This window comes from Megascapheus bottae, chromosome 3 (genome assembly GCF_031878675.1).
Source record: "Megascapheus bottae isolate mThoBot1 chromosome 3, mThoBot2.hap1, whole genome shotgun sequence".
In the NCBI taxonomy this organism is placed as follows: Eukaryota; Metazoa; Chordata; class Mammalia; order Rodentia; family Geomyidae; genus Megascapheus; species Megascapheus bottae.
The window spans coordinates 72865829-72892705 of record NC_143511.1 but is presented as its reverse complement, the minus strand read 5'-3'; the positions used below and the strand labels follow the sequence as shown (position 1 = coordinate 72892705).

General features: G+C 38.7%; 1 protein-coding gene and 1 pseudogene across 1 annotated transcript in view; one reads left to right on the top strand and one right to left on the bottom strand.

The window, feature by feature from the left end:
* Positions 1 to 26877, bottom strand: part of Kiaa1958 (KIAA1958 ortholog) — a 94617-nt gene that overhangs the window by 43914 nt on the left and 23826 nt on the right. The gene's annotated exons all lie outside the window — the stretch shown is intronic.
* Positions 8685 to 9462, top strand: LOC150065795 (proteasome activator complex subunit 3 pseudogene; annotated as a pseudogene).

The following is a 26877-nucleotide window of genomic DNA, read 5'->3' as shown; positions in this document are numbered from 1 at the left end:
TGACAATCTACTATTTGGGGCTTCATAAGTGTCTTTTAAGAGTACAAATCCTTCAGGCTAATGAATTTAATCTTAGGCAGAATTTTTGACTGCTCAGGCACTCCTCCGACTTCAGAAATAGTAAACCAGAAGCCAGGCATGGTGCCTTACGCCTATAATCCTAGCTACTCAGGAGGCTGAGATCTGAGGATCAAGGTTCAAAGCCAGCCCAGGCACTAAAAAGTCCATGAGGGGCTGGGAGTTTGGCCTAGTGGTAGAGTGCTTGCCTAGCATGCACAAAGAAAGAACTGGGTTCAATTCCTTGGTACCACATATATAAAAAAAGCTGGAAATGGTGCTATGGCTCAAGTGGTAGAGCTCTAGCCTTGAAAAAGCCCAAGGACAGTGCCCAGGCCCTGAGTTCAAGCCCCAGGACTGGCAAAAAAAAAAAAAAAAAGTCTGTAAGACTCTTATGTACAATTAATCATCAGAAAACCAGAAGTGGCGCTGGGAGAGCTCAGGGATAATGCCCAGGCCAAGGGGTAAGGCAGTAGCCTTGAGCTGAAGAGCTCAGGAACAGCACCCTGGCCCAGAGTTCAAGTCCCACAAAAAAAAAAAAAAAAAAAAAGAAGAAGAAGAAAAAAAAACTGGAAGTGGTGCTGTGGCTCAAGTGATAGAGTGCTACCTTTGAGAAAGCCCCAAGAATAGTGTTCATGCCCTGAGTTGAAACCTCAGGACTGGCAAAAAAAAAAAAAAAAAAAAAAAAAGAAAGAAAGAAAGAAGGAAAAAGAAAAGAAAAGAAAAAAGGCTTCCACATCCTTTATCAGTTAATGGACACAAGAGCAAAACAAATATCATAGGGAAAACAAATGTCATAGGGAAAACAAAATCATTATAGGACAAATTCATGTTATGATGATTTTGTATTTCAGCTAAAATGTCTTATAAATATTTTGATAGTAACATAACAAGGTTGTTTCTAAGATCTAGTATTTACTCATTAAAACTATTAAGCATCTGTTATTTTCAATGAACTACATACTATAGTACTGCAAATATGTCAGATATGGCATACTGATCTTAAGAAACTCCCAGTTTAATGGTAAAGCTAACCAAGTTAAGCATTTTACTAAATTCTTTGTATAAATGTGAGAATAATAATGACATATATACAAAACAATAAGGTGGTCATAAGGTCTGTCCACTTGGTTAACTTTTTGCTAAGATACACATGTGAAGTACTAAGTTATTTTCTGAGTACTCATAAAAGGGATTTAACATTTGGACCTTTAGTTTTCCCTAAGGTTCTGCCTTGTAATGTGTCTGTTACATGTTGTTTTAAAGAAATGGGCTGAAAAATGTGAATTGTTGCTAGTGAACACCATTCAAACTATCCAGAATCTTAGTCTGCCCAATTTAGAAACAAGTCATGTAAAATTCTTTACATGAGCTCTTTGGATAGCAAATTATGGTTAGCCTCAGAATTTCTTTCTCAGTTAACCAAAACACAAGATGAGGTGAGAAACTCACAAAACAAGCTACTTGATCTCCCAATTTCCCTCTAAGAGTAAAGTTAAATTGTTGGCATTTTGTAGATGGTAATTCTAACTAAACTCTTCAGTTCTCAAATATAATTATGTTTCTAATTAGCAAGATAGTAAACTACAGAGTATCATCACCTACACATTTGAAAATACCCTAAATTACCCTATAGCAAAAGAAAGAAATGCGCCTCTTACGTACACCCTATTTTTGAAATCTGATCTGAGGTTACCCACTTTCCACCATGGTTATGAATGTTAAATAAGAAGTTTTGGGCTGGGTGTGGTAGTTCGTACCTGTAATCCTAGCTACTCAGGAGACTGAGATCTGAGGATCATAGTTCAAAGCCAGCCTGGGCACCAAAGAAACGTGAGACTTTTGAATTAATCATTAGAAAAGGGAAAGTGGGGCTGTGGCTCAAGGGGCAGGGCGGTAGCCTTGAGTTGAAGAGCTCAGGGACAGTGCCCAGGCCCCATGACCCACCAAAAAAGAAGATGAAGGAGGAGGAGGAGGAGGAGGAGGAAAGAAATTTTGGCAAACACCTAGTACAGTATCTGGTATTTAAAAAGATCTAGATTTCTAAATGACCTACAAAATCCATTCTCAACTGACCCATTTCAATGGTTCTATTCCATATCTGAATTAAAATGCATTAATGAGTTTGGATGTCAGCACACTTAACTTGCTAAAATTTCCTTTTTAAAAAAAACTTCCTTTTTTAGAAAACCGTATTTGTCTCAAAGTAGACAAAGGTGTCACTTAAAAGCTACAATAACTAATGATCAGGGGCCAGGAGTTTGGCCTACTGGTAAGAGTGCTTGCCTAGCATGCATGAAGACCCAGGTTCAATTCTTCAGTACCACATATATAGGAAAAGCCGGAAGTGGTATTATGGTTCAAGTGGTAGAGTGCTAGCCTTGAGAAAGCCCAAGACCAGTGCTCAGACCCCAGGATTGGCAAAAATAAAAAAAATAGAAGGATGGCAGTCTATGGCCGTCCATTCTGAAATATAAAGCAAAAAAAAAACCCCTAGGTGCTGTGGCTCAAGTGATGGTGTGCTAGGCAGGAAGCTGAATTCAATCAATACCCTTTAGAAAAAAAAGGGAGAAATATAATTAATCTAAATAATTTGAAGATGCCTTTTATTGTATATAAATTACACTGCAAGGGGAAAAACATTCAAATTATAATAAATGGAGCCTAGTTTCAAATGTAGGCATCTATGTCCAGAGCCCACTCTTCATCACTACACTATACAAGTTCACAAGTGTGAATCCAGCACTCATAGCATGAAAAGGAACTTGAAATAGATATGCCTGGCTCCCCTCACTGCCTGTACTTACCCCCCTCAATCTCCCCAACTCCGCATCTTCCCCACCCCCCCTGACTTTAGCACATGCTCCTAGCAGGCCACACAAAAGCTAAAGTCTTCTTTTCCCACTATTTCCTTGGTGTGCTAAGTCTTCCCTAAGCACTTAGACAAGCCAGCTATTTTCTTCTGTCTTGATTTTTGTCAAAATAGATACTTTAATAATTATTTGCATTATGCTGAGAGTAAAGGATGCTGGACACTAGTGGCTCACACTTATAATCCTAGCCACTCAAGAGGCTGAGATCTGAGCCCAGGAAGAAAAGTGAGATTCTTAACTCCAATTAACCACCAAAGTGGCAGAGTACTAGTCTTAAAAGACCTCAGGGACAGCATTCAATCCCCAAGTTCAAGCCTCATGACCAAAAACAAACAAGAGAGGGACCTGAATTATTTTGCCAAGAACTATTTGCTAGAAGCCAATTCATAAATAGACCAATTCACTGACTGCATCGAATTTATAATTTATACTTCTTTCTTTAATTTTTAAAGCTGTCAATGAAATTTTAGTACACTGATTCTACAACATTTTAAGAACTATTTATCTTGTAAAAAGTAGAGTTGTAAGCTTATCTTCTTATGAATATATTCTCCTTGAATATATTTTAAAAGTGAGAATATATTCTTTATAATGATTGTATTCATGAATATATCCTCCTTGTGAGTACAATCATGAATACATTCTTTTCTGCCCTGTTGGGAAAATTTTTTAATACAGTCTAAAATTAATGAACATGAATACATTCATGAACAATTTTATAAGTTTATATTCATATTCATGAGCTGTGCTCTTGACCATATTGGGACATTTTTTAACTTAGTTTAAAATTTAATGAATATCAATATATTCACTAGGAATATATTCATATTTTCATCAGCATATTTTCATATTCATGCCTATATTCTTGACCATATTGGAAAATTCTGAACTTACTTTAAAATCTGATGAATATTAATAGATTCATTAAAAGTATATTCATAAAAATATACTCATATTCCATATCCCAGAAAAGTATACTTATAAGTCAGATAATTCACTTAACTGACCAAATGAACACTCCTTATAGCAGGACAAAAAGTACATTTGCCTATTTTTGGTAAATGTGAAATTCCTTGTAGCCTTCTCCAAGCACACATCAGCTTTAGAATTTACCCAGTAAAAGTCATTTTGGTACAGGTGCTATGGCATTTCTGATTTGTATTACTTTACACTAACACAGTGGCTTGGGATATAACTAGGACTAACCGGTTCTTTTTCCTGAATATTGAAGCTTCTAACAATTCTGCCACATGACCGTCACTGTCTACCTTCTGCTATCAGAGGAAATGCATTGAACTCAAGGCTTCCTGCCTGCTAAGCAGGTACTCTAACATGTAATTTATGACTCTGGCCATTTTTTTGTGCTGGTTATTGTCAAGTTAGAGTCTCAGTTTATGCTCAGACTGGACTGGATTGTCTGCAATCCTACTTGTGCTTCTCTGTGTCACTGGTGCTGACAGATACCAGCCAGCCTCCAACCATTGTGCTTCTCATGCAGGCACAGGTCACCCTGTCCAGCCACTGGTTTCAGATGAAGTCTTATGAACCTTTTTATGCCCAAGTGGCCTTCAAATTTGATTCCTTGATGTTTGCTTCCTAAGTAGACAGGATTACGGGCTTGAGACACTGCATTTCTGCCCAAATATTTACATGTTTTAATACAAAATGTATAAAACTATTTGAAAGTTTTGTGAAGAGATAACTAAGTTTTACTACTCTAATTTTAAGTTCTAGTTAAATGGCCACTATTGTGTTGTAGGGCTGGGAGTGTGGCCTACTGGTAGAGTGCTTGCCGAGCATGTACAGAGCCCTGGCTGTAATTCTTCCGTACCACAGAAAAAGCCAGAAGTGGCATTGTGGCTCAAGTGGTAGAGTGCTAGCCTTAAGAAAGCTCAAGGACAGTGCCCAGGCCCTGGGTTCAAGTCCCAGGACTGGCAAAAATTAATTAATTAATTAATAAAAAAGAAAGGTGTTGTAGTCTGGCACAACTCTTATCGTTCTATTGTGCTGATTAATACCATTATGAAGAACTCATAAGCATTCTGCTAACAGGTACAGGAGCCTACCTATGAAGGCACAGGCAAGCTTACACAGCACACAGTGGCACACTGGCAGACTGGAAAAACTAATCCCACTAACACTGTGAGATAGAATACACGAATGCTGACCCAGTTTTTAATGTTGCAACCTGACCCTAGAGCTGGCGTTACCAGACACGGTGGCAATCCCTCCACTAGTTTATGAAAACAGAACACCTACCCGCTGGAAGCAGCCAGCAATTGATCCACCCTAGACCCTAAGCTCTCACATATATTCATTTCCCAGTGACAGAAAGGATAAGAGATAGGATATTAGAGGTAAAGACAAAAAATAAGGTCCTTTGTGTGGATATAAAAGAGGAATTGTTAAAAAATAAAAAAAAGAGGAATTGTTTCAGGGTGAGATGGGGGAGAAATGCTAGGGAAATATAACCACAGTATGTTATACATGTATAAAAATAGCATAATGAAACCCACTAAAATGGTTAAGAGGGAGAAAGAGGGGTGGGTACCAGAGGCTCACACTTGTAATCCTTGGTACACAGGAGGCTGAGATCTGAAGATCAGAAAAAGCTAGAAGTAATGCTGTGGCTCAAGTGATAGAGTACTAGCAATGAGCCAAAAAAGAGTTCATCTAAGTTCAAGCTCCAGGACCAACACATACTCAAAAAATTAATATAGATGGAATAAATCTGGCCATACATGAACGCATGTATACATTACAATGAAAACTTCTTTGAAAAATGACCTAATGCTAATTAAAAAATCTTTTGAAATGTCCCCTCAAATATATCCCAAAGTTTTGTTAAAAGCATGGTTTGTTTTATTTAATAATAATTTAAAATCTTTACCAAGAGTATAATTCATCTTTAATTATAATATTTTGGCAAATTACTTGAAGATTGGAATTTTCTAGAATGACCCATCTCAAGGACAATGAAAGACAACAGCCTAAAAAAACCTAAAGGCAAGCCAGGCATGGTGACTCACATCTGTAATCCTAGCTACTCAAGAGGTTGAGATCTGAGGATTGCCACTCAAAGCCAGCCCAGGCACTGAAGTCCTTGACACTCTTATCTCCAATTAACCACCAGAAAACCAGAAGTGGTACTATGGCTCAAGGGGTAGGGTGGTATCCTTGAGCTGAAGAGCTCAGGGACAGCTCCCAGGCTCAGAGTTCAAGCCCCATGACTAACAAAAAACAAAAATAAAAAAACAAAAACATCTAAAAGCAAGCTTAAGTCATTAGCTCAATTCACTTTTTCAAGATCAAAGCATTAAAAATGATAATTAGTAAACAATGCCAGTATTTTAAATCCTGAAAGGTCCCACAAGTATCTACTGATACCATCAATCTCCTCAAAATGAATGAGGCTAAAAAGCAGCGCAGCTATGGTGGCCAAGGACCAGGCTCTGTTCTCAACTTTAGAGTCCCTCAGTCTTTAACTCTGCTCCTGCTAAGTCTATGATGTTTGAGATTCTGAGGATTAATTTTGCCAGCTTGCTCCATTTCTGTATATAACTGATATGAAAATCCATTTGATGCATAGTTCAATAAATGAATTAAGATATATAGAACTGTATGTAAACTTTAAAGTGATATTTTTACTCTTAAAATAGGCATTTGTCCAATAGTTAATTCAGAAAAGCAACCTGAATTATGGAATGTTTTTTTCAAAAGACCCTTTTGCTTTCAGTATCTACAACAAACAAACCAATATCCAGAAGAAATCTCTGTAGAATCTGCCCCTTTTCCCTAAATTTAAGAAATGCTAGCTAGGGATATAGCTTGGTGGTAGAACAATCAATTTCTTGATATGTTCAAGGTATCATGGCACATGCCTATAATTCCAGCACTTAGGAAACTGAGGTAGTAAAGCAAAAGAGTCATTCATTTATTTATTTTGTGTCAGTCCTGGGGCTTGAACTCAGTGCCTTGGTGCTGTCCCTAAACTTCATTTGCTCAGGGTTAGCATACTACCACTTGAGCCACAGCTCTACTTCCGGCTTCTTTTGGTAGTCTATTGGAGATCAGTCTTAGGGTCTTTCCTGCCTGGCTGGCTTAGAAGGGTGATCTTCAGATCCCAGTTTTATGAGTAGCAAGGCTCACTAGTGTAAGCCACTGGTGCCCAGGCAGGCACTCTGCCTGAGTTTTGCTGCTCGACATTAGCACTCAACTACTTGGGACAAAACTCTACTTTTAGCTTTTTTGGTTCTTAATTGGACATAGTCTCACAGACATTCTTGTACAGCTGACTTCAAACCATGATCTTCAGATCTCAGCGACCTACATAGCTTAAGATTACAGATGTGAGCCACTGGCACCTGACTTCACAGTTTCCTTTCAATGAAGCTGTAATCAAACCATATGTTACTGTTTAGTCCTGTTATCTGAAGTACTTTCTATACTGTTTCAAAGTCTCATTGTTGTGTTATTTCATCAGCTGTAACTCACAATAAGCAGAACATAAAATATATAATGGAATTACACAGTTCCAAAACAGTTTCTGAAATATTTAGTTAGAAACAAGCACACTAAGAATTTCAGGATTCTAAAAGCTAAACTTAATTTCTGGCAAGCATGACTGGTAATTACAACCAAAAGCCAAATATTGTGGAGCTCTTTTTTTAGACTAAGCAATTTTATAATCACTGAATTCTTCCAGCATAGGATATCTGTTCAGCTATTGGCAATGTAAGTATTCTTGAAAGCCAAAGAAATGTAAAAACTCTCTAATACAACTTGCTAAATCAAAGTTAGAGTTGAGCAAACTGTTGTGATAAATGCAACCTTTCTTTGGGGGTTACTGGGGCTTGAGCTCTAGGCCTCGAACTTGCAAGGCAGATTCTCTAGGCAGGCCATACCTATCCTTTCTTTAAGTTTTTTTTTTTTTTTTTTTTTTTTTTTTGGATAAAGTCCCCCATTCATACCTAGGTCAGCTTGAACTATCATCCTAATTATGCTTCATTGCATATCCAAGGTGGCAGGCATGTGCCACCTAACCAGCTTTTTATTGGTCAAGAAAGGATCTCAGAAACTTTGGTCTACGTTGACCCCAAATCCTGATGTTTCTGATCTCTATTTTCTGAATACCTATGATTACTTGCTGAGCCACTACACTGACCATACTATAATACTTATTCAGAGAAAATTCACATTTTTATAACATGTTTTACTTTTATTTCATATTATTCCATCTGCCAAAAATGTTATAAAGAAAAAGTATCACTTCTTTCTGATCAAGAAATAAGCAAACATTCATTAAAAGATCCATTTAGAGGCCGGGAGTTTGGCTTAGTGGTAGAGTGCTTGCCTAGCATGCACAAAGACCCGGGTTCGATTCCTCGGTACCACATACATAGAAAAAAGCTGCAAGTGTTGCTGAGGCTCAAGTGGTACAGCTCTAGCCTTGAGAAAGTCCAAGGACAGGACTCAGGCCCTGAGCTCAAGCCCAGGACTGGCAAAAAAAAAAAAAAAAAAAAAAGCCGGGAGGGTGAGCACGGGAGCGAGCAGGCAGCAAGCAGACAGGCGGATGGACGGGCGGATGGACAGGCGGATGGACGGGCGGGCGACACCGAGGGAAGGAACGAGCAAGAGCAAGCAGTAAGAAAGCCAACGAGGGCGGCCGGTCCCCAGCGAAGCCGAGATTCCTCAGGTCCCTCTGGCTCCCTCCCCAGAAGCCCACAGCGCCTCTGGTCTCCAGCGGAGCTGATATGGCCCGGTCCAGCCATGGCCTCATTGCTGAAGGTGGATCAGGAAGTGAAGCTCAAGGTTGATTCTTTCAGAGAGCGAATGACAAGCAAGGCAGAAGACTTGGTGGCAAATTTTTTCCCAAAGAAATTGTTAGAACTTGATAGTTTTTTGAAGGAACCAATCTTAAACATCCATGACCTAACTCAGATCCACTCAGACATGAATCTCCCTGTCCCTGACCCCATTCTTCTCACCAATAGCCACAATGGCCTGGATGGTCCCACTTACAAGAAAGGAAGGTTGGATGAATGTGAAGAAGCCTTCCAAGGAACCAAGGTGTTTGTGATGTTCAATGAGATGCTAAAGAGCAACCAGCAGCTGGTGGACATTATTGAGAAAGTAAAACCTGAGATCTGGCTGCTGATAGAGAAATGTAACACGGTCAAAATGTGGGTAAAGCTTTTGATTCCCAGAATAGAAGATGGGAACAACTTTGGGGTATCTATTCAGGAAGAAACAGTTGCAGAGCTAAGAACTGTTCAGAGTGAAGCAGCATCTTATCTGGACCAGATTTCTAGATATTATATTACAAGAGCCAAATTGGTTTCTAAAATAGCTAAATATCCCCATGTGGAGGACTATCGTTGCACGGTGACAGAGATTGATGAAAAAGAATACATCAGCCTTCGGCTCATCATATCAGAGCTGAGGAATCAGTATGTAACTCTACATGACTCTCCTGAAAAATATAGAGAAGCTCAAGTGGCCCGGGAGCAGTAACGCAGAGATACTGTACTGAGGCCAGGGCCAGGGGACTCTGAGTCTGGCTCAAGACCGACATTGCCTTGGTTTGTTACATGACTATCATGATGGGGAAACTGGATGGAAACAGTAATCACACCTCTCTGTTTTTAGTTAGTCTAATGAAACTCTCATCTAGTTCTGTGACGTGTTACCTCTTTTTTCAGGCCTCAGGAACTCTCTCTCCTTCCCTAATGTCCCATACCCAGCCTGCCCTGATTTCTGGAGAATTCCACATTTGTGTATGCAGGTTATTGGCACAAGAATACTTGTGTTTTCTCTTTCCCTTTCTCTCCTCTTGTGTCTTAGGCTTTGTGTTTTCTTCCTTTTGATGATTGGCTGTTTAGTAGCTGAGGTTGCTATAGGGAAAGTGCTAGATTTTTTTTTTTTAAAGGAACTGGAATGGTGGGGATGAGAGAGAGACATCTTGTTCCTGTCAGGTGGTGTCTCTTGCATCCTTGTGGGACATTGGGTAGTCCTCCCTGCCCCATTTTTCCTGGTGATGACTTAGTGTTTCCCATCTATATTCCTCCTATTGTGAACATAATCTGATAAGGAACATGTAAGGCCTTCAGCCGTGTCCCTACTTCATTCTGTAGCTGGGGGTTTCCCATACACATATGTATACATGTACACACAAATGGATAGGAGTATATATTTTTCTCCATTACCTCATCTACCCTCTTCCCTCACCACCATCCCCTTCTCTGTCACAAAGACAATAGCTGTCTGAGTTGTCATCCACCTGGGCAAGAGTCTTAGTCCTGTCCTTCCTCCTGATAATGTAGCCACTTGGTGTTCAGGGTAAGTTGAAGGAGAACCAAGAGCTGAGAAGCAAAGGACTGGGGAAGACCTTTTCCTCTGAGACTCAAGTTCTTTTTGGTGCTATGCAAAAGCTGGTCCTCTGACTCAAGCTTGCTTTCTTCCAGGGCAGGTGCACATGGGGGTGAGGTGTCTGCAACTGAGGTCCAGATGCTGCCACTTCTTTTGGGCTTTCCCTTTGGGAAATATTTCTCTTATTTATAGTATTGTGCTTCCAGGGAAAGCAGTAATTAGTGTGTATATGTGTGTGCATGCACATACACACGTGCACATCACTTATTGTTACAATTTTTGTGTTTAACGCTTCAGCTTTTTTATTCTCCCCCTCACGAGAGTTGATATCTGTGGTCAGCCGGCCAGTGACTCAGTGTCTACTTCTGACTTTTACTCTTCCCCATTTCTGTCTTCCAACCTCTGATCATATTTCCACCCAGGTTGCATCAGTTTTGCTCCCAGTATTCTATAGAAAAGGAGTCTGCATGCTCTCTTCTCATGAATATGCTCAGTAATAAACCAATAGCATTTTACTTGGGCAGAACCCCTTACCCACCCTTCAGATCCCCCCAACTAAAGCCCTTTCCTCCTCCTACCATGTGTTTTTCAGTATCCCTTTTTGTTTGATTGTTCTACTGCCCCTCTTTACCCTACCACCCTTGGATCATAATGTAAAATTCTTTTACAATGTCAAGAAATTATTAAAAATACAGGTACAGGTACTTTGACCTCTTTCTAAAGCTGTAAAAAAAAAAAAGATCCATTTAACAATTGTTATTTCTTTACTACAATCCAAAAATGATACTGGGTGCTGGGAACTTAAAAATTTTAAAGCAACGGGGCTGGGAGTTTGGCCTAGTGGTAGAGTGCTTGCCTAGCATGCACGAAGACCTGGGTTTGATTCCTTGGTACCACATTCATAGAAAAAAAAAGGCCATGGCTGGGAGTTTGGCCTAGTGGTTAAAGTGCTTGCCTAGCATGCATGAAGACCCGGGTTCGATTCCTTGGTACCACATACATAGAAAAAAGCCAGAAGTGGTGCTGAGGCTCAAGAGGTAGAGTTCTAGCCTTGAGAAAATCCAAGGACAGTGCTCAGGCCCTGAGCTCAAGCCCAGGACTGGCAAAAAAAAAAAAAAAAAAAAAAGGCCAGAAGTGGTGCTGAGGCTCAAGTGGTAGAGCTCTAGCCTTGAGAAAGTCCAAGGACAGTGCTTAGGCCTGAGCTCAAGCCCAGGACTGGCAAAAAAAAAAAAAAAAATTAAAGCATATTAATAGGTATGGTGATAGGCAGATGAAGATAATACATATAAAATGGGCTGTTAAGTACTGCTTTGGTATCATGAAACATTTTATATCAGGAGTGTCTAACACTGTACTGTTACAGTGTTACAGTACATAGGATTCATAAGCAAAGAAAGGCAAGCAGGCTCTAAAACAACTGATATAAGTGGAGATGGGGAAAAACTGTTACCCGGAGCATTAAGTCCTAAGCAAAGCATGATAGGTGGTGCTTGGATAGGCCATATCAGGCCAGGAGGTCTGGAAGGCCAGGGAGTGTCAAAGGTGTTAGAGAGGGCAATAGAATGGTAAGATGATTTGATCAGATCCTGTCTCTCCAGAGTCAAAGTAGGACAAAGATTAGACAGAATGGTCAGTATGACACTATGGAAGTAGATCAGGCAAAGATGGTGAATTGCAGCAGTGAGGAAGGGACAGAGTTAAGAGCTGTTTAGGTGCCATTACAAGGCAGATTTGGCACTTATTAAGTAAAACAGCCATGCATCTAATCTCATTTCCCATTTCATCTCATCTTCTTCAAACACCTCCCTTCACAGAAGACAGAATTATCTTTTTGAAAACATAAAGATCATCTCATTCCCAGTTTAAAACTTTCCAATTAAACTCAGTGTAGTCTCCAAAAGACAATGTAATCAAGGTTCTGCTTTCTTCTCTAAGACCACCTTGTGCTATCCTCTTCCAGCTACATTGCTTTTCTTTCAATTCCTTCCAAAATAGCAAGTTCCTTCCTCGGTTAGAGCCAAGCAGCTCCCAATATCTAAAATTCTTTTTCTCTTATTTGTTCCATGATCTCAATTTAAATGTTAACTCCCAAGAAGCTCAAACCAAACCACATCAATGACTCTCCACTGCAGCACTCAGTTTTTCTTCATATTTAAGGTAACTGTCAAGTAGGGTTGCTTGTTATTGCGAGAAGTTTATCTTTGTTCTTGGGGGAAATTAGCAAATATCTTACCACTTACAAATCAGCAAAGATTTATTTTTATCATGTAGGATTAAATTCTTGTAATTATCGGGTCATACCATTTTGGCAAATCAATCAACTCATTATCTTGCTTCATTTGAGTTTAACAATATACTGTACATTGCTGAATTATTAGTACTGAACCCAAAGCCAACAGTAAGCAATGCTAGAACATTGCTTATCTAAGCATTGCTTATCTAACACAGAAATATGTTAGTAAGTACTATGCATGGAGGGTTATCATAAATGGCAAAATGACAAAAAGAAAAAAAGGCATACAAACGCAAAGAACATGGCTGTAAATAGGCCAGGAAAATGAGAGCTACAACAAGGCTCTAATACAGCTGAGCACCTGTGAATCGTGCTGCTGGCTAGGTCATTATTGCTTAGGTTTGTAAATGATGGCAAGAGAGCTGGGAATACTAGTTTTGGGGTTATAATTTTAGTGATTAGACGGATTCATAAGCAATGACCTCAAATAGTAAGATCAATTGTATTTGATAAGCATTATTTACTTTATAATTTGTAAGCCCACAAAGTCAGAGGAGAGGCACAGACTTTCTTGTAGCATCTGGCACAAAGTAGGCATTCAATAAGTATTTGAGAACAAATAAATTAATAAATGTTTAAAATTGGGTATGTATATACAAACTTAAAAGTCAGTCATAAGGAGAAGCTAAGATAAAAATGACATAGCAAGTAATCATGAATGTGGTTATTTATTGAAAAGGAATTTGAGTGAAGTACAAGGATAATTAGGATCGTTAAAGAGGACTTTCTGAGGCAATTCCTAAGCTGACAACTGAAAAGAACAAAGAAGCAAGTTGTGTAATGCAGAGCGTACAAAATTTAAGACAAAGAAGACAGTAAGTGTAAAAGAGTTCAAATAGGAAAGTATCTAATGGCTAAATGCTATTATCTGAAAGTTCAAATAAAAGATCAGTACCTAGCATCAGTGTCTAAATAGCTTCATAAAAAAATACTTTCAAGGGCTTGTAGAAAGCAGTAACTTCAACTTTTTAAAATTTCTGAGAGCTGTGCAAAACAAACTCTTATCTTAAACCTCAAAAAATGACTGAGATACATACTGGATATTACTATGGTTTGAATGTCCTTTCTAATGTGCATGCTGTAGGGGTTAGGGATTTATTAGCTCAGTGTAAGAGTATGAGTTCAGTCCTTAGCTCTGCCAAAAAAAAAATGCATGTTAAAATTTAATTACCATTCTAACAGTATTGAGAAGTAAGAGTGATCAGATGAGAAGGGCTCTGCCCTCTGGGAAGGGGGGGAGGATTAGTGTTACAGTATCTTACCTTGTTATCTGATATATTGTATATATGTTTATCTGTTTATTTGAAATAGGATAGGGAAGGGGGTAAAACAAGATGAGAGGCGGGGGTGGGGAGAGGGAAATGGGGACCAAGACATGTGAAAGGGTGTCAATGTTTGTGAAGTAATGCACCTTCTATCTGGTGAATATAATGTAACCCTTCTATTAATTACAATAAAAATATATGAAAAAAAAGTTCACCCTCCTGGTGCCAGGCACATTTGCCCTTGCCTATAATCACAACTACACAGGAAGCAAATATTAGGAGAATCACAGCTCAGGCATGAAAAGGCAAAAGCACCAGATATGACCTGAAAAATAATTAAAGCAAAAAAGAGAGGCATGGCTCAACTAGTAAAGGCCAGCCTAGAAAATATGAGTCCCTAAATTCAATCTTCAGTGCCACAATTAAAAAAAAAATGACACACACCCACTCTCATATTCTGCCATCAAGAAAACCCTTTGTAGATGCTAGTATCGAGACATTGGGCTTCCCAGCCTCCAAGATTATGAATGTTTCTACTAATAATAAATTAGCAGTTCAGGCATTCTGTTACAAAATGAGCCCCTGGTGCCTAGCTTTTAGTCATTTTTTGTTGGTTTGTTTTTGACAGTTCTGGGGCTTGAACTCAGAGCCTGGGCATTGTCCTTTAGCAAAGGACACAAAGGAGACTAAAATAACAAGAACCCTAAAGTCAATGATATGGATGGAGCTGCAGGGGATATAGCAGAACATAATAAAGCACATAAAACTTTCCAACTTTCCTTTTCCCTATTAATAGGATCACAACGGCCCAAACCACTTTGTCTTTTTCCTTCTCTGTGCTCAACCACATTCAGTACATTGAGATCTATTCAAATTTTGATTATGCTGTATAATCAGTTGGCAAAGCAGTAACAATAATCAAGGACAAGATGTAGCTTTTCTCATTCACAGAAAATAAAATTGCGTAATCCTGTGAGGACTAGAAAACTATATAAAAAAGAAATACGCAATAAATTCTCCTTCATATAATAGGTACTAGGCAAAATTACTTTTATATATGAATAATTACAGCAATAAACACCAATAAAACAGGAGTAATGGCATCATTAGAAATAGCAAAATTATTCAAGCAACGAAGAGTCCACTGGTGGTCCCCAGAATCAGACTACCTCACCATTACCAGGAACATATCATTATGAAGAAATGAAAATGACAAGATATGCTCATTTCTTCAAGATTTGTATGTTTACAGGGAGGTCAACTGCTGTGGATTCCAATTGAAAACATGCTTTCCTATATTTCAAGTGTTTATGGTCCAGAGAGGTAAGGGGTGATTGATTAGAAACAGAACAGAGAAGCTAGATAAATTAGATGTCAAAAACATTTTCAGATTTGGTATGCAGAACACCTATCAAAACCCGCACTGAGGGGCTGGGAATTTGGCCTAGTGATAAAATGCACAAAGACCAGGGTTCGATTCCTCAGTACCACATACACAGAAAAAAAAAAAAAGCCAGAAATGGTGCTGTGGCTAAGGTGGTAGAGCCTTAAGGAAACCCAAGGACAGTGCTCAGGTCCTGAATTCAAGCCCCAGGACTGGCAAAAACAAACAAACAAACAAACCCACACTGATAAGACTATTTCTGATACAATAATTAAAGGGTCAATATATGCCAAGCCTTATATCCAATAGGTTGTAATCCCCTGTGGAGGGAATTCTACAGAAATAAAACACAAGGCAAGACAGTACAAAGACACTAAGGTCCACAGATGATAAATCAGCTGGTTCAGAATATGAATAAGGATTTTACTATATAAACATTATACTTAGAGTGATTAGGTTCTCAAATTACCCTTAAAAAAAAAAAAACTCATGTTAACCCACTCTAGTGACCAAAAGCACAGAATACTGATAAGTATTTTATTATTTCTGAGAAGATGCAATTTTAGTTTATCATAATGACAAGCTCTGAATCTTTTAGAGTCATCACTTTCTAGGGGCTGGGGGTGTGGCCTAGTGGTAGAGTGCTTGCCTAACACACATGAATCCCTGGGTTTGATTCCTTGGTACCACATACACAGAAAAGGCCAGAAGTGGTGCTGTAGCTCAAGCGGTTAGAGTGCTTGCTTTGAGAAAGTCCAAGGACAGCACCCAGGCCCTGAGTTCAAACTCCAGGACAAAGAAAAAAAAAAAGCAAGCAAGCAAGCAAGCAAGCAAGGAAGGAAGGAAGGAAGGAAGGAAAGAAGGAAGGAAGGAAGGAAGGGGGAAAGAAAGAGCTAAGAGACAGCAACCAAGACCAGAGTTCAAGTGTAGGACCAGCAAAAAACCAAAACAAAACAAAAAAATACTTGCTACCAGGCCTAACAGAGGTCCTTAAAGACTTGCCAGAGCTGATGGTATACCTGTTGCTAGAGTACTTCCCACAATACACATGGCCTAGCAATGAAAAGAAACATATTGATATAAAGCTAAAAAAAAATAAATACAATCAAAAGTTCAGTTCCTTATGAAGAAGCTCATTTCAAGTACTTACATGCACAAGCCACTGGTGCCCAGCTTATACCTTAGGTTTTTAAAGATAACTCTGAGACATTTGTTACATTTATTCCTAATGATCCTATACCGTGGTATTGTATATAATGCTGGAATAAACATGCGTGTATAGGTGGGCATCCACTTGTATACTGATGCTTTGACTATATGTCCGAGTTTGTTTCCCCAATTGAGATGAAATCTCAATGTGTTGTTTTTTGTTTTGTTTGTACTAAGGCTTGAAGTACTAAGGCTAATACTCTACGACTTGAGCCACATTTTATTTCTGGCTTTTTGCTAGAGATTAAGAGTCTCTCAGATTTGTCTGCATGGGCTGGCTTTGCACTATGATCCTCTCATTTCTCCTGATACCTATAATCATAAGTATGAACTGCAGGCACTTGACCTCAGGTCATTTGGATTTGTATTTCCTTTATAGCTAAGGATAAAATGCTGTATTCCTAAAAGTAAATTAGTTCACTAAAATGGCAGCAAAAGCCTTCCGAGTATGTGGAGGCAAAGGGAATGGTGGAATTTGAGGGGAGGGGGGAGGAAATGGTATGAAAATAAGAATAATTCAAAAATGTTTGTAATGCATTTGTGCTAAGACTATAGTTGTGATAAATTATCTACAAACTGCAGTGCTCCTTTAATTATGAATCTTATTCAAGAGTCCTATCTCAAATCTAGTAGGAGGTTTGCCTGTTATTTATACTGTCCATTTGGGAGCATATCTGAAGTATGTAGATTCTAGGAACACAATGCATGTTGTGGTCCAGGAAGAAAAGTAAGTCATCAAATCCAAGCCAGGATTATCTACCCAGAATGTCTAAATAAAATAATGTGAAAAAATGAGACTAAAGCAAATCTGATAACAAATTTAAGGCAAAGTTTCTAAAACTACCTGCCTACAAGATGAGCATGCCTACAATGAGGTAGGTATCTGGAAAAAAAAAATCTCCCTATCCCCACTAAGACCATCCTTTATTCCTAGCATCTAAAATTCTGATGTAAGTTCTCTCAAGTTAGGAGTCAGCTATACAAAAAAGAAATCAGTTTCTGATAGGGTGGCTATGATGGTGGGCGATGATGATGGTAGGAAGCTGCATTGTATTTAGAAAAGATATTGTCCGGTTGTCATCACATAGCCTAATTTCTTGGCAATTAATTCAGGCCGCTCCTATCTGTTAACTTGAGGATACTCCCCAACACTGTAGTGTTAGGCACAAGAGCATCTCCAAGGATTCCACTTGTCAGGTCCAACCACTTGCTTCAATACATGAGCAGTGGTGAGGGCAAAAAAAGATTTAATTAATGAGGCACTGGTATGCCTTGAGAAGAATCAAAGTATGTAGTTCTGTTCATTTATAAGATAGAGATAATGACTATGTTTAATCAGAGGAAGACTTGGGACAAAGGGCAAAGATACACATAATTTGTTAAACAATCCTAGGCAAAGTTATTACTATCCTTTGAGGGAAGCAATCTGGTTACAAAGATGATCTATCCTGCAAATGTTTTGCTTTGCTTTTTCCTTTTCTCAATCTCTCTTCAATAAGTCCTGCTCTACCAGCATCTAATCACTGCAAAGTGACCACAAAGAAACAATGTCTCAGTAAGGATACAGATACAAAATCTACAGGAGAGATGTGAAAATTTTCTCTTTAGTTAACTGTGGATCCAAGTAGTCATTGCTATTTTTAGTAAAAAGGAGTTTCTAAGTATCTATTATATCCCTACCATCTTCTCTAAAAGCAATCTGAGCCATATGAATTCAAACTTCCACTGCACCTATTGCAATCAAGAGACAGACAACTGTATACCAGGATGTGCAGATGAACTCTTACAAAGGTACTCCAAAGTCCTTCTGAACTAGGGCTTTAGTTCATCCAGGGCTAGGTAAGGGTGCCAAGCTTAAACCAAGGACCAAGCAATAAATAAGTAAATATAGTCAGTAGGTCTATGAAGATCAGGGCCCAAGGTCGAAGCAAGAAATGAAAATTACTTGGCCAGAAGGATGGCCTAGTGGTAGAGTGCTTGCCTCGCATGCACAAAGCATGGGTTTGATTCCCTGGTACCACATATAAAGAAAAAGCCAGAAGTGGTGCTGTGGCTCAAGTGGTAGAGTGCTAGCCCTGAGAAAGTCCAAAGATAATGCCCAGAGACTGGCCAAAAAGAGAAGAAAGAAAAAGGAAAGAAAATTGTTACATATATCAAGTCAATGGTATCTTGTTTGATACCACAAAGTAGTAATTATGGCCTCTTCATAGGAACCAAGATAAGAATATGCATGCCAGGTAAAATATTCAGCATAATGAACAGGCCTGGATAGATATAAGAATGTGAAAAAGATTCAAGTATCAATTTAAAGGAAGGAAGACTTGGGTAGCTCTTTTGAAGAAGCAGTATTAGGGACAAAACACTAAAACAGAATAAGAGAATTATAATCCTTTTGTACAACTACTTCAAGATAATAGGGGAAAAAGAATATGGGGTCTGTAATCTGCAACAGGAAATACTAGAAGATAAGAAGATGGTCTGTAGTTTCTTAGGGAAAGGTTTTTTGGGTTGTGTTGTTGTTTTGCTAGCCCTGGGGCTTGAACTCAGGACTTGGGCACTGTCCCTGAGCTTCTTTTGCTCAAGGCTAGCAAGCTACTAGTTGAGCCATAGTGCCACTTCTGACTTTTTCTATGTATGTGGTACTAAGAAGCAGAACCCAGTGCTTTATGCATGCTAGGCAAGTACTCTACTATGAACCCACATTGCCAGTCCCAGGAAAGGGGTGTGTGTGTCGCTTGTGGGGCTTGAACTCTGGGCCTGGGAGCTGTCCCTGAACTCTTCAGCTCAATGCTACCATTCTACCCCTTGAGCTACAGTGCTACTGCCAGTTTTCTAGTGGTTAATTGGAGATAAGAGACTCACAGACATTAGTGCCAGGGCTGGCTCTGAACCACAATCCTCACATCTCAGCCTCCTGAGGACCTAGGATTACAGGTGTGAGCCATTCAGGAAAAGATTTTTTTTTTTTTTTTTTGGTGGGTCATGGGGCTTGAACTCGGACTGGGCACTGTCCCTGAGCTCTTCAGCTCAAGGCTACCACCCTACCTTTGAGACAAGCCCCACTTCCCGTTTTTCAGAGGTTAATTGGAAATAAGAGCCTCAGGTCCTTTTGTGCCTGGGCTAGCTTTGAACCTTGATCCTTAGATCTCAGCCACCTCCTGAGTAGCTAGGATTACAGGTGTGAGCCACCGAGCCCAGCTTCAGGAAAGACTTTTTTTTTTTTTTGCTAGTCCTGGGCTTGAGCTCAGGGCCTGAGCATTGTCCTTGGACTTTCTCAAGGCTAGAGCTCTACCACTTGAGCCTCAGCACCACTTCTGGCTTTTTTCTATGTATGTGGTACTGAGGAATCGAACCTGGGTCTTCGTGCATGCTAGGCAAGCACTCTACCACTAGGCCAAACTCCAAGCCAAGGAAAGACTTTTTTTCAAAACCAAATTTCTGTTCACAGCAGTGGTCATTCAAGTGTGTGAAGAAAAATAAAGACACTTCATTAAAGAGTGAAGAAAGGCATAAAGTAATCAGCTGAATGTACCTTTATAAGGGGTAGGACTGAGACTGTATTCCAATGATATTAAAACTGAACTAGAACAAGAATTCAAGACAGCTATCAAAAAAAGAACAGCATAACTAACCTGGAATGAATGTATACATGTTACGTTTATGCCTATAAAATACTTAGTGATCATATGATATGACCACACAAAGAAAACTGTAGGCTATATTTATAATTTAAGTACAGTAAAATAATCAAAAATGGAAAATCTTAAAATATTATTTAAATGACATAAATTATTTAGAAATGTAAGCCTTGGAAGCATTAAAACTTAAGGAAAACTGCTAAATCAACTGAACCCTGGAAGATTGTCATAAATACTTTTAGGATAGATGTTTTAAAAGATTGAAAAATAAATCAGTGAAATGGTAAGCTAAATGATCTTTAAACATGAATAAAATAAACCAGACAAACTTATGAAGTAAAGGAGAAATTAATGAAACAAAATCCAGGCAAAGATAGTGCAGATTGCATAATGAAGGGGAAAAAACAATGAAATATGAACATCATTTATTTAATATCTTCTAACATCAGGCACAGTATGCCAGGTGCCAGGGACAGAATGTTGACAAGGACTGACATATGCTGTCTTGATCTAAACCACAGATGGTCTTTATAGAGGATTCCTAGAAGGAAAACTCAGAACATCAATAGTCCTAGCTTTCATATTTACTCATATTTTGGTTTTGTTCTTAATGGGAACTAAAAGTTATACTGCATTTAGTATTTTTTTTTTTAGTAGTCTGGATTTCCTTACTTAGAATCACCTGCAGTGCATTCTAATGGGAAAATCTTCATATGTCTCATCCTGTTTTTTTTTTTTTATTTCTCTGTTCCTCTGCTTTGTTCCTTCTCTCTTTTATTCTATCTACAGTTAGGTTGTGGATGTTAATTTACACAGAATACCTAAGCTCTTACTATACAAAAAGTGACTAAGGATCAGTACATCCACTTATGTAGAATGTAGAGTATCATGTAGATGGAGTAAAAGCATTAGACATATGCTGTTGCTCTTTCAGACCTAATAAATAATGCACAACTATTGTCAGATATCAATTTCATTCTGTCTCTAGTTATTTGAGACTATACCACACTTACTATCCTATCTACAACTAAAAGTACTACTCAAAACCCATTGCTAAGGACAGAATTAGATTTGCTTGGCAGTAATATGTACCTAGCACATTTATTTGTATTTTCTATTTTCCATCTTAAGGGTTTTGCAAATGTAAAAGCAATTTAATTTCTGCCTCCCTTCTACTAACCAATCTAATTAATCAAACCAAAGTATAAAATGACAAAGATCTATTTTTCACTTTGCCATTTCCCCAAATAAACAGAAATTAAGCACTCCTTGAATCTTAATTAAGATGAGACATCAACAAGAGGCTGAACTCTCTTTCATACTGGTCTACTTTCTGCTACATTGTATAATTAGGAATAAGAGACAAGATGATATATTTATATTAACAGTTTCTGAAATACTAATTAAATGCTGTAATAATCTCACAATTATATAAATACAATCCACTGACATCCAATTATTACTACACATTGTTTTATCAAAAACAAGTTAGCACAAAAGGTTTTTGAACCTCAAAAGGTACACTAGCATTTCTAGTGGTATGTATCTGCTAGAAATACCTCAAAAAACAGAAGGAGAGAGCCAGGCAAGGTGGCTCACCCCTGTAATCCTAGCTACTTAGGAGTCTGAGATCTGAGGATCGAGGTTCAAAGCCTGCCCAGTTACTAAAGAATGTGAGATCTTTTTTTTGTGTGTGTGGGGTTATGGGGCTTGAGCTGGGCCTGGATGCTGTCCCTGAGCTCTTCAGCTCAAGACTGCTGCCCTACCCTTGAGCCCACTTCCCGTTTTCTAGAGGTTAATTGGAGATAAACATCTCAGGTCCTTTTGTGCCTGGGCAGGCTTTGATCCTCAGATCTAAGCCTCCTGGGCAGCTAGGATTACAGGCATGCCCTACTGTTGTAGCCAGAATAGAACAGTGAGTGAGACTCTTACTTCCAATTAATCACTAGAAAATGGGAAGTGGAGTTATGGCTCAAGGGGTAGGGCAGTAGCCTTGAGCTGAAGAATTCAGGGACATTGCCCAGGTCCAGGAGTAGGGCAATAGGTTCTTGAAGAGCTCAGAGACATGGCCCAGACCCAGAGTTCAAGCCCCAAGACCCCCCCCAAAAAAGTAGGATGTGCAATTTGCATGGCTATCATGACTATTTTGCCACTTAGACATCATCCAATAATCACTAAGAGTGATTAACTTTGCTTAAGGAAGGCAAACTCAGAGATAGCAATCTCCACATGGATAATTCAAAATGATTTCTTAAAACTCTAAAATTTAGGGCCAGGAGTTTGGCCTAGTGGTAGAGTGCTTGCCTAGAATGCATAAAGACCTGGTTCAAAAAAACAATGTAACAAAATGGATTTCAATATAAAAACATCCTTGGAAATACAGCACATTACTAAGCAGTTAGTAGAAACGGGGGGAAAAAAAACTGTTAACTTAGAAGACATGAACCTACTCAATATCTCTCTCTTTTTTTTTTTTTTTTTTTTTTTGCCAGTCCTGGGCTTGAGCTCAGGGCCTGAGCACTGTCCTTGGACTTTCTCAAGGTTAGAGCTCTACCACTTGAGCCTCAGCACCACTTCCAGCTTTTTCTATGTATGTGGTACCGAGGAATTGAACCCAGGTCTTCGTGCATGCTAGGCAAGCACTCTACCACTAGGCCAAACTTCCCGGCCCCCTACTCAATATCTTTTGGAAAGATTTTTATTCTTTGTTGCTATTTTTAGGTTGTGATCTCTCCATAGATTGTTCTTTAAAATGAATCTTATAGTTTTTACTGGTACATACTTTATCTATTGTAGTAACCATGAGATCTAATGCACATTGAGTATTGGTTTACTATGTTTAAACTTGTTATCTAGCTTCCAAAACTTGGTAGTTTCATGATCTAATTATATTTTGGTTATTACCAGGACATGATGTTTCATTGTTAAGTATAAACTCACATTAACAAATGGAGATGACTTTTAGAGTTTTTGTTTGTTATTTGCCAGTCCAGGGGCTTGAACTCGGCCTGAGCACTGTCCTTGGGCTTTCTCAAGGCTAGAGCTCTACCACTTCAACCAAAGCACCACTTCTGGCTTTTTTCTATGTACGTGGCACTGAGGAATCAAACCCAGGTCTTTGTGCATGCTAGGCAAGCACTCTACCGCTAAGCCAAACTCCTGGCCTTTGTCACACTTTCATAGATAGATAAATAGACAGATACTGTTATTATAAATTTGATGTACAGAGGAGTTACAGTTTTCTAAGTCAGGTAATGACTACATTTCTTTTTGGACAACGTCACCCCTTTCTTCACTCTCCATTTTCCCCTTCCATACCCACCCACAAGTTATATAGTCCGGTCATGGGACTTCAACTCTGGCCTAGGCAATGTCCCTGAGCTCTTCAGCTCAAGGCTGCTGTCCACCACTTCTGGTTTTCTGATGGTTAATTGGAGAAAACGGTCTCACGGACTTTAGTTTCCCCAGCTGGCTTTAAACTGTGATCCTTAGATCTCAGCCTCCTGAGTAGCAAGAATTACAGGCAAGAGCCACCACGTACTGCTTGTATCTCCTCTTACTGATCTGGTCTGGGGAATATCTTTGTTAATGAGAAACTTAAAAGAAACAGCTTTGATTTCATTTCCTATATTTTTCTATTTTCTCTTTCAGATTTTAGCTGATATTTCTTCTACTTTCATCAGTTGTCATCAGCTTATTGTTAACATTTTAATTTTATTGGACAAAACCTGAGCTCTTATGCTTATTTGCTATAGATCCTCCCATCCCAAAATTAGCTGTACCTCATGGTTAGATGCATCTCACAAATCCTGCCAGCCATTCAATGTCTGGTAAAAAGGTCAACACCAAGAGTCCTAGTTCCATTTCTTTCCTTTTGGTTTTTTAATTAAAACCATGCGTTAAGACAATAATACTGACTTTTAATATATTTGGGATAGTTTTCATTATCTTCTGTTTTTGACTGTGGTCATAAAACCTACTTTGAACGATTTGAATTTTTCCATTTTGGGGGGACTTAAATATTATATCATTAAGCTAGATTATATTTTATTTCTTTCCATGTTACATGTGCACTTTTATGTGGTCTGTTGCTGCTGAGTGAAGTGTTCTACAACTGTCAATCATATTAAACTGGATGGTGATGTCTTCTGACTTATTCCATCAATTATTTAGGGACAGCTGCACTTTGTTACATAGAATAGCTGAAATTCCAATGAATTCCAATTATTGTGTTTGCTCTTGTTGCTTATGCTTTTGTGTCATAAGTAAGACACAGTCCTGAAAATTTACCCCTGTGTTATTTTCTAAATGTTTTATGGTTCTTACATTTATATTCTGTTTTGAGGGACTTTATTTTTTTTTAGTACTGAAACTGAACTCGGCCTCATATTCCTTGTCCTTTTTGTTGTAGTTCTATTTGCCCAGGGCAGGCCTCACATCAAGATCCTCTTACCTCAACCTACACAGGAGAATTATTACAGAAGCCAATGTACCCAGCTTGTTTTTTGAGACAGAGAGCTCCTTTTTCTTAATGATTATTTTCCCTAGGGTGTGCTCAAAATACAATCCTCCCAACTGCCTCCAGTTTTGCTAAGATTAAAAACATGTATCACATGCCTGGCCATAGGATACATTTTTTTTTTTTTTTGCCAGTCCTAGGGACTGAACTTAGGGCCTGAGCACTGTCCCTGGACTTTCTCAAGGCTAGAGCCCTACTACTTGATCCACAGTACCACTTCTGGTTTTTTTTCTATGTATGTAGTACCAAGGAATCGAACGCGGGTTTTCATGCATGCTAGGCAAGCACTCTACCACTAGGCCAAACACTCAGCCCCAGGATACATTTTTATATAAGGTATGAAATAAAGGTATAACTTCTTTCTTTTGCAAGTGGACATCTAGCTGCCCCCAAATCACATGATGAAGGATTTGCCTTTCCTCCAGTGATTGGACTTGATAACCATATTGAAAATCAAGTGGCAATAGATTTACTTGTTTATATTTGAAATGTCAAATTTTTATTCCATTGGTCTATATTTTTATTCTGGGTTGTTTGCTTGCTTGCATTTGTGATGTTGGTATTGCGGGCTTGAACTCAAGGCCTGGGTACTGTCCTTGGGCATTTTTACTCAAGGGTTGTGCTCTATCACTTAATTCACTACTTTCATCTTTTTGGTTGTTAATTGTAAATAAAAATCTCATAGACTTTCCTTCCCAACCTGGATTCCAACCATGACCTTCAGATCTCAGCCTCCTGAGTAACTAGTATTACAGGTATGACCCAAGGGTACCCAGCTTATATTTCTACCCTTATGCCAACATCACACTAGTTTGAGTGCAATGGCTTTTGAGTAAACATAGAAATAGACTACAGAAAATACAACCATAGGTGCTGGGAGCATGGTCTAGTGTTACAATGCTTGCCTAGCATGCATGAAGCCCTGGGTTTGATTTCTCAGTACCAGATACACAGAAAAAGCGGGAAGTGGTGCTGTGGTTCAAGTGTAAGCATAGAAATGATGATGTTTGAATCCTCCAAGAACTTTGTTCTTTTCTTGTTCTTGTTTTGGTTATTCATGGCTGCCAGCAATTGAATTCAAGGATCTGGTTTTTCACTTTTATAAAAGGCTATTCAAGGCCGGGAGTTTGGCCTAGTGGTTAAAGTGCTTGCCTAGCATGCATGAAGGCCCGGGTTCAAATCCTCAGTACCACATATAGAAAAAAGCTGGAAGTGGTGCTGAGGCTCAAGTGGTAGAGCTCTAGGACAGTGCTCAGGCCCTGAGCTCAAGCCCAGGACTGGCAAAAAAAAAAAAAAAAAAAAAAAAAGGCTGTTCGAATTTTCAGAGATATATATTTGGGAGAATATTACAGTGTAGTCTTATCCATGAACACAGGATATATTTCTGCTTCTGTTGTTTCTTTCAGCAATGTTTTATAATTTTCAGTATATAAATCTCCTAGTTCCTGGGTTAAATTCATTCCTACTTATTTTATTTTCTTAGATATCATATATATGCAATTACTTTCAATTCTACTTTCTCTTCATTTTCAGGTTATTCACTGCATATATATACATAAATATGCATGCATATATGTATGTATATAAACATACATACAATATGTACATATATACATACAACTGATTTGTGAGTATTTATCTATATCCTCCAACTTTCCTTATAGCAATACAAAAGGTCTTTTTCATTAATTTTTTGTTTGCTTTTTTTTCTTTCTAGATTTAGGATCATACTATCTGTCAGTGGAGATAATTTTATTTCTTCCTATAAGTTCTACAAACTTTATGAATGCTAGTTGCTTCACACTCATCAAATTCCCAATTCTATCTTCTCAAACCAGGGATACTGGCAGCCTCCATAAGTTCTACCTACTTGTACTGCAGCCTGGAAACCCTTCCAGGTAGTAAGAGGCAACCACAGGGTTCACCATGTTGGTTTCTTATCTTTCAGGGATTTTTGTTGTTGTTTTTGCCAGTCCTGGGGTTTGAACTCAGGGCCTTGGCACTGTCCCTGAGCTTCTTTTGCTCAAGGCTAGCACTCTACCGCTTGAGCCACAGTGCTACTTCCGGCATTTTCTGTGTATGTGGTACTAAGGACTCAAACTAAGTGCTTCATGTATGCTTAGGCAAACATTCTACCACTAAGCTACATTTCTAGGCCAGATAATTGTATTTCTGCCTGATGCTCAATGTCTTTTGTTGTTGGTACTGAAATTTGAACTCAGAGCTGTGTATCCCTTCAGTTGATACATTACAACATGAATCACACTTCTA